At 41.5% G+C, this 8,960-nt stretch overlaps 1 pseudogene; it reads right to left on the bottom strand.

The window, feature by feature from the left end:
* Positions 1-6,726: 6,726 nt before the first annotated feature.
* On the bottom strand, positions 6,727-7,863 carry LOC112706442 (zinc finger protein AZF3-like; annotated as a pseudogene).
* Between the last annotated feature and the right edge of the window lie 1,097 nt (positions 7,864-8,960).

The following is an 8,960-nucleotide window of genomic DNA, read 5'->3' as shown; positions in this document are numbered from 1 at the left end:
TCGGGTGGGCCCCTTGTGTTAGGCCCACCTTCCTGAAAGCTTTTGCTAGCATCTAGGTTCCACATGGTGAGGAGTGGAAGCGGATCCCCTACTAGTCCGGGTGGTGTGTCCATCGGCTCGGCGCTCGGGTTCGGACTCGGGTCGCTGACAGGTCGGGTTGAAACAGTGCTCCCACGTGCCAGGTATTGTCGCAGCTCGTACTGGTGCATTCGAACTACTCGCCTCTCCCCGGTCGAGTTCTCGCGGGACGAAATTCGTGATGGAGTTTGTGCCCCCAAGGCACGTGGCCTTTGCTTGTTATGAGAAACGTCACTCGACTCTGCGCCGAGCATTTATGCTCATTTATGGCCGATTTGAACTTGGGTAAAACCAATTTCCCTTACTTTGCCTTCTGTCACTTACTACCTTGCATTTTCCCTTCGTTCCTCTTCCATCCCAATCGCTGCTTCGCCATCATTCTCCTTTCTGTCAATTTCAACCACTGCAAACTTTGCACCTCCCTGGAATTCGTCCTTCTTCTCCTAATACCTGGTAAGCTGTCATTGTTTGTACCCTTATGAATGGTTATGGTTCTACTTTTACTTTTGCCATTGTATTGCGCTATTTCCTTTTTGTTGTTGTCATCAATCTCGCCAGCGTTTAGTGTGTCATTACTAGGTAGTTTCAGGGGGTAAGTGATTTTGGCTTTTGATCAATGATAGTTAGTGAGTCGTAGGGCTGTAGCAGCACATAGCATTAGTTTTCTTTTTTCCCGGCGTACCAACCTCCCGGTTTAATCTTTAAGTGGTGCCCACTGTAGGTATAGCGTAGCATCCCATTACGAGAGCTCCGTAGATCGTTATATCTGGGTTATTCTGATGTGAAGCATCGACCTCTAAGATAACCCCTCAAGGAGCTCCAGGAGTTTCGCAACTCCAACCTGCTCTATGGAGGGGGTCCCGACGAGGAGCATACGACACCTTTATTCCTGGGGATTGGGAACGCATCACCACATAAATATGACACCCCGAGTTGCCGACGGATGTGGGTGTATAAGTCCATGTTCACCAACATAAGGTCGGCTTCCCTCTCTCATTTCGTTATCTCCTTTTTGAATAGATGTGATGTGGTGCATCCAGTTGCACCCCAACAGTTGGGCTTTATTCACCTGTTGAGATGACTGCGAGTACTTGAGTTGCCAGTTTTAGTGGAAGTCTCCTCTACATCTGACCATCCCTCAAAAGAAGAAAACTAAGAAAGAGTACATGTCGTTCTGAGCCGTGCAGGGTCGATGGATCTTTGGGTTGTTCGAAGATCCGTTCCATGGCTTCAAGTGCGACCTACGAGGGCAGGCATCCCTTATGGCTGACTTTAGAGGGGGACGCCGGATACCGACCTATTGGAGTTCGGTGCCGCTGCTAATATTTTCTAAAGAGTATCTATAAGGGTTAACCAGCAAAATCGGGACATCGCCAATTTATTTATTGGCCCTTTTTACAGAATAATCTCACCCCCATTTGTTGATGGGCGATGTGAGTAGATTATGTGGGTGAGTGGTCGGGTTGTCCCTTTTTTACCTATTTGTTTATTTGTTTGGACTTGTGTATTGGCTTAACGTGGGTCTAACGTTTGGGCTTTGGTTTCTGTTTCTGTATCAATGGTACCGAGAGGTAGGTCTCAGCAATTGATGGCCCAGTTCCTCTAGGAAACAGCAACGACGCTCGAAAACCCCTTCGGCCGAGGATTCTCCTTCCCTACTCCCGAGGTTCAGTCGCGACCGCCTCCTCAGGAAGCACCGGCACCAGCGCCGGTGTGATTCCCCGTCTGAGGAGGCACCTGAGGATAGGGGGTCCCGAGCTGACATGTGAAGAACCCCAGGAAGAGGAAGACATCTGGTCCGAGGGGTGTCATCGTGATGGAGAAAACTCGCGCTAGGGGATTTATTGACTTTAGCTTCTGCCAAGATCGACGACTTTTTTCATGTGGCGACTTGGCCTCTCAGGCTAGGTGGGTTATCGTTTGTATGCTCCATGCTGCGACTATTGCAAGGAAGGCGGAACCCATTCTAGCCAAGATGGGTGCTGACGGCAAGTACCGCTCGTCTCTACGGGAGATCAGGTTCTTAAAGGTAAAATGGAGACACCAAGACAAGTTGGCAGCATAGAGGAGAAGCTAAAGGTATCTGATAGTCGGTGGCCCCTTTCCGACGCGAGATGACCTGGAACTAGCTCAGCGCCGCCTCGGCCCGGGCGACTGCAGCAGAAGCCAAGGTCGAAGTCGCAAGCCTGAAGGAAGAGGTTGTCGATTTGAAGAAGAAAACAAAGAAATTATTAAGAACGCTCGCGAGGTTATTGGAGGTACTAAGGAGGCGATTAAGGCGCAGGTCAAGCTGCTATCTTTCGACTTCGATACTTCCGTGATTGGGGCTTTCAAGACCATTCAAGATGGTAAGATAGTTGACATTCCGAGAAAGTGACTTGTAATTTGGTCAGCTTTGTACTTTTTGTTTGGCCGATGAGGCGCCTTCTTTTGTAAGTCATTTGTAATTTATAAGATTTCGAATTATTTACTTTGTCGTAAATGGATACTTGATAGGCCGACATGATGCTTTGAAAAAAGTTATTGCTTAATCATTTGGCTGGTAGGCCATAAACCGTGGTTTGTCATTTGTTAGTTGATTGATCTAGCCACCGGGGTGATAAGTCCTGGAAACCGCGAAAGTGATAAGCACAAATGAGACAATATGAACAGTTTGTTAATACATTTAAAACATAACTCATTATCATAACTCGTTACATATTTAAATACTCATGGAATTATAAGAGGGCAAAATATTGAGAAACAACTATATAAATAGCATAGAATAAAGGTGAGTAGAACACCGGAAAACCCAACAAGTCATTGACATCGCCTCCTAGGAGTAGAACCTTCTCAAGTTTGCTGCATTCCATGTTCTCCGTATCTCGCCCGTCGAGCCGTTCCAGTTTATACGCTCCCCTACCAAGGGCTTCTCTCACCTATATGGGCCTTTTCAATTTGACTGCCAGGAGAGGAGGAGAGAGAGAGAGGAGAGAGAGAGAGGGAGGGGTTTAAGAAAGGAAGCAGAGAAGATTAAAGAAGGAGAGTGAATTGTGGCTAGAAGAAAAAAGGAAAATAAGAGATGCTCTTTAATTTTTATGGCAATGAGTTAGATAATGATTGTAGAAGATGAAAAGGGTTGAACTCAAAGATGAGGTCAGGATAATTTAGAGATTTTTGAAAAAAATTTTAATAGAGCAAACTCTAAATTTAACATTGAGTAGTATTACAAAAAAATTAATCTTTTATGTTATAATATTTGTTTCATTGTTTTGTAGTTTATTTTGTTAACATCTAAATTTTTATTTTTTAATGGTAAAAATGATTATTTGTCACATCTATACACTCCAGATTATTTTTTTAATGCAAAGAAACAACCTAATATATAATTGAAGGTTATTTAAGTCTTTTTGAGTTTTTCTGCACTGTCTTCACACAAGAAATAGGCGGAGAGTGCTGTTCTTCCTCATCAGAATTAGACAAGCTGAGTAAATCCTTATAATGGTTTCTGAGATTCATGTAATTACTCAATTTCGTCCCTAAGATTTCAATTTCACCATAATGATCTCTCAGATAGATTTCTAGACACCATAGTTATCTCTGTTATTCTTTTCGATGCTGAGTCAATTGTCGGAAGCTAATGTGACCATCTTTTATCACATTGGACAGTCCCAACAATAAAGTGGCATGGATACATTTCAATTTGGACCCAATTCAGTACTTCTCTCAATATATAACCTTAATCCTAATATGCATAGCGCTTTCTCTTTCTGGCTTTCTGCTCCCATTTCGGCACCATGACAGCACATCCATCCAATTTTTGATCATTACACTATTATTTTACTGTCTTTAGAATTTGTGATGTAAGAGCAAGTAGAGTTAGTAGGTTAATTATAGGGTAATTTACACATATAAAATGATTGAAGAAAACGTTTACGCAAATACAACATTGACAATTTCCATATGCAAATGCAACAAACGCAACTATATATAATTCGCTACACCCTGCAGCGGAACTTAATTGCACGTAATCCGCTACAGGGTATCGCGGATTACGTTGAGGGCGGGGTTACTCATAAACCGCTACACCCTGTAGCGGTTTATGACCAAATGGCTTTTATGCATAATCCGCTACACCCTGTAGCGGATTATGAGTATAGTGGTGTTTATATGTTAGGGTTTAAAACCCATGATGCAAAATGCACGAATTGATACGAAATATAATCGTCATTCGCAGTAACTCGTACAAAAATAATACAGGTATAGCTACATAACTGATACAGATATAACTGTCACAAGTCGTTAACCCTAACAGAAAATAATAAGTCATAATTCATACATGGATAACTGTCGGAAATTAAGAGAGTTGGACGCTACTGCTGGTCACCGTCACATCATGATCGCCTCCGAATAGACCAAGTAGGTGCGAGCCTGTGCCACATCGAGTCGGACGCCTAACCCTAGCCGCTCGCCGATCTCCCGGCGGAGCCTCCTATGCCCCAACTCCAAATGCAAATGGTGGCGTCCCCCCATCCCGAACCAAGTGTCGTACGGGCTGCCTGCGGGCTCATTCAAGTCGGCCGGGAGCTGGGTCTCAGGAACCTGGGTCTCAGGCATATCCGCTGGTTGTGGCCTATACTCCGTAGGGTCTGAAGGGCCGCCTGGAATCGGGCTCTGGTACTGATGAACGTCGTCACCCCGTATGAACTCATCAAAATTCACATAGATTTGGGGTCCACCCAACTGATCGTCCAAATCCATTGTGAAAGAAGTGGTAGCAAGATCAGCTAATAGCTGTGTGTTACCACCATGTAGTACCTGAAAGCTAGATACGTGGGTAAAAGGTGTACCACCCATACTAGCCTCCGCGGTGCCACCAGCATGAGTGTCTGTAGGGTGCTGACGGGACGATCCTGCCTCGTCATCGTGGTGGACGGGAGGTGCTCCTCCACCACGAGCAGCCCGTCGTCTAGCAGAAGATTGACGAAGGTGATGATCTGCCTGGCCTCCGTCATCACCACCAACCTGCTCCTCTTGCATCATGTCGTCTAGCCAGCGCCAGTCGCGATCAGTGGCACGTGTACCAATGCATCGTCTCCGCTCCAAACATCTGTTATCCGGTATATTGGATGCTGGAACTCTAGTCGGCACCTGCGATGACCCTCTGAGTATAGCAACGTCCGGAAGATACTGTATAATCCGCCATTCCTTCCTATAGAAGAGGGGCAAATATGTGGCCCATCTGAGTAGCAGAAATAGCACGTAAGTATGTAATTTCAAATATAGAACGTAATGAACTTGAAAGAAAGAATGAATTAAAGTATACCTGGATGCCAATGGAAAAGAGAAGGCATCAAAACCGACGGTCTCAGCGTGGGGAACCGCCAAAAGATCCATGACTGTAGCAACTGTACGGGTCCAGCCAAGTTGGTGACGTTTCTGTTCACCACCCTGCACATGCATTGGTACAGCCACGCCAATGCAGCGGTGCCCCAGTTATAGCTGCCCATAGCGTCAAGTCTTACCACAAAAGGCAACCAGCGAAGGTGGACTCGATTAGCACTCTTGTCCATGAACAGCTGTATTGACAGAAGCATCATACTATATGCGCGTGCATATATGCGCACGGTCTCCTCTAAAGCATCCGCTGGTAACACCTTGAACCGCTCATGAAACCATGTGAAGTGGACTGTGTAGAACTTTCTCTTATCCGGTGGCGGAAGCTCACCAAATAACTCTTCGAACCACTCCCATGCCGGTCTGGCCCCCTTGATGTGCATGTGGAAGTCTGTCATGCACCCGAAAATAGCCTGGTCATCCACGGGCAGCCCGAGCTGGTATGCCACGTCCTGGAGCGTGATAGTACACTCTCCGAATGGCATATGGAAAGTGTGGGTCTCAAGCCGCCACCTCTCAATAAATGCGCTGACCAGAGGTTCATCCAACCAGAACCAATGCGCGTTCAGCCTAGCCAGGTGGTACAATACAGCCCTCTCTAAGTAAGGTATGATCCTATCATGTAACGGCATATTCTGTTGCCTACGGACGCTATACACACATCGGGTTGGCTGCATTTTCAGAAATAAAGAACACCGGCTTAATTTCTAACAATAACATCACCAACCAAACTATAGCTTGTATTTCTAGTCTTAAGCTACTTGGGTTTTGAAATTACTAATTTACCTCTCTACCTTGACTATTAAATGTTAGATGTCAAAGTTTATATTTCAAATTTTCATTTACAAACCAAAACCTAAACTAAGTCTCTATCTATCTAATTAATGAATTACTTCCTTAATATTGAATAAAATATACATTTATTAAAATAGTGTTTGGAAATACAGACACTTACCTCTGCATCGATGGTTCCGGCTACGTGAGCAACGCCATCGAGCCGGTACAACCGCCGTTCATCCTCCATTCTTCCAAACTACTCAAATATTTTAAATTTTCTCTCCCTTCTCTCTACTTTTTCTCTCTAACTTTCTTTCCAAAATAACTCAAATGATTTTCGCTACAGCCTCACGCGGTATATATAGACAACCCACTATACTCATAATCCGCTACAGGGTGTAGCGGATTATGCATAAAAGCCATTTGGTCATAAACCGCTACAGGGTGTATGTTTTAAAATTTAAAAAATTTAACAAATAATTAAAGAAATTAAAATTTAACAAATAAAAAATTAAATTGAATTGAACTGGCACGATCAAGATACAATATTTCTAAGAACTAGCTAACGAGGTCCAAGTACTATGTATGTACATCAACAAATTTAATAAACTATCCTTAAAAAAACCCAAATAATTAAAGAAAAACTAAGAACTGAAGTAATAATTTGGAGGAACGGGGATTTAATGGAATCGAGGGATTTCAATCTTCGGTAGGGTCAAGAGACGGGGCTTCTTCATCGGCAGAGGGCTGGAAACCTCGTCCTCCACGAAGAACTTGTTGGACAAATCTGGAAAAGCAGGCAAGTTCAGATCGAAGTCGCGATGACTAACAGTGTGAGTAGACCCAACCCTTCTGAAGTAGTAACGGCACTGCCAGCAGCGGCGGATGCAGATGCAGCGGCGCCGCCATCGTAGTGGCAACGCTTGTGTCCTCCAAAGCCTGTCCTGTTGGGAAAGACTTATGGCAGATGGAACACTCGTGAGCCTTGCCTCCACAGTTGGATGCTTTGGAAACGGAACTGTTGGTGACGGCGGAGGAGGTCGAGTGACGGTCTTCGCCGCCAACGGCGGCAGTAGCGAACTTGCGGTGGCTGGCCTTGTGTCCACCGAGTGCCTGATAAGATGAGAAAGCTTTGTTGCAGACAGAGCACTTGTAGGTGAGATTGGCGGTTGGAATTGGAGCCGACTCATCAACAGATGGAGCAGGAGAGCAGTGAGGCTTGGATTGGACAGCAGTGGCGGTGGCTGTGACTGTGGGGACGGTAGTCGTGCCGCGAGCAAGCATGATGAGGCAGAGAGCGAGGTACTCTTCCTCGGAGCAGTTATGGGGCAGTTCCATTCTGTTGGCACGCTTCGAACGCTTTCTCTTAGCCCAGGGTGCTTCCAAGTAGCTGAGATTATTGGTTTCCTCAAAGCTGAAGGAAGATCCTGCAGCGGTAGGGGATTTCAGAGCTTCTAGTGCCATCTGAGCGAATGAAATAGAAATAGAAATTGGTGATGAGAGAAGTGTTAGGTTGTTAGCCTTATAGTTCTAGTTGTTGCTCTTGTTGTGTGGTTCGAATTTGAAGTGAGAATGGAATCGGGTAAATAACTATATATAAAGAGAGGGGGTGAGAGTTGGAGCTGAGAGAGGAAGTTGCGTGACGAGTGATGAGAAAGTAGGCGTACTGCCCAACTTATAATTATAATTATATAAATGAATTTGTTTAAGTGAAATTTTAATAAAAGATTTTTTTAAGGTATTTTTTAAGATATTTTAAAAAAATAAAAATAATTTTATATTTAAATATTTTATATAAAATATCTTTTTATTTATTAATTATATTTAAATATAATTATATAAAAATATTTTTTATTTATTTATTATGTAAAAAATATTTTGTTTAAATTTTAAAAAAATATAAATTGTAATTTTTAAAAGATATTTTTTATTTTTTAATATTTTTTATTATTAAAAATTTATTAAATATGTCAAAAAATTAAAAAAAATTTATTAAATTTTTTTATTAATTTAATTGTACTTAAATAAGTACAATATTTAATTAATTAAATTAAGTTAAATTAAAATTGATCTACTAATGGATATATATACAGTTGGAGGAGAGTGCAGCACGTTTTAAAGCGTAAGAGATGACAAGAGTTAGCTTAGTTCACTACTGACCAAATTGCAATTGCAACTGGCATTCTATTTATTTTTATTATATTAACTAAAATAATAATACAAGTGACACAAAGAGCAAGTGCAAATTCTACAAGACTGATTCTAAGTTTTTAGTCAATTTTTTTAAAGGTAGAGCCAAAAAACAAATTAGAGTAGTTGTTCTTTTTGTTTATCTAATTTGCTAATAAATGTGTATTTGACAAATACATTGTAAAAAAAGAAGTACGTTTAAATTTTTTAAAATTTTAAATTTTGGTTTGACAAATTTTTTTATTTATGAATGCAGAAGTAATTTTGTCCTCAAAATTATATTTACAAGAAGTAATAATTTTTTATTTTTGCATTTTATTAATGAATTTTTAATACTAAATCTTTATTTACTTTTTATCAACTTTATTCTTTATGTATTTTATTTTTATTTCTATTTATATGAATTTTCTTTTTTTATTATTTATTATTTTTATTTTTTGTAATCAATTATTTGACATTATATATTTTTATAATTATGATTTTAGTATATTATTTTTTATTAATTTTTATAATATAATTTATTAATCCCATTAAGTAAA

This window comes from Arachis hypogaea, chromosome 8 (assembly GCF_003086295.3).
Source record: "Arachis hypogaea cultivar Tifrunner chromosome 8, arahy.Tifrunner.gnm2.J5K5, whole genome shotgun sequence".
Taxonomy (NCBI): domain Eukaryota; kingdom Viridiplantae; phylum Streptophyta; class Magnoliopsida; order Fabales; family Fabaceae; genus Arachis; species Arachis hypogaea.
The sequence above is the reverse complement of the archived record's forward strand: the minus strand, read 5'-3'. Positions and strand labels throughout refer to the sequence as shown.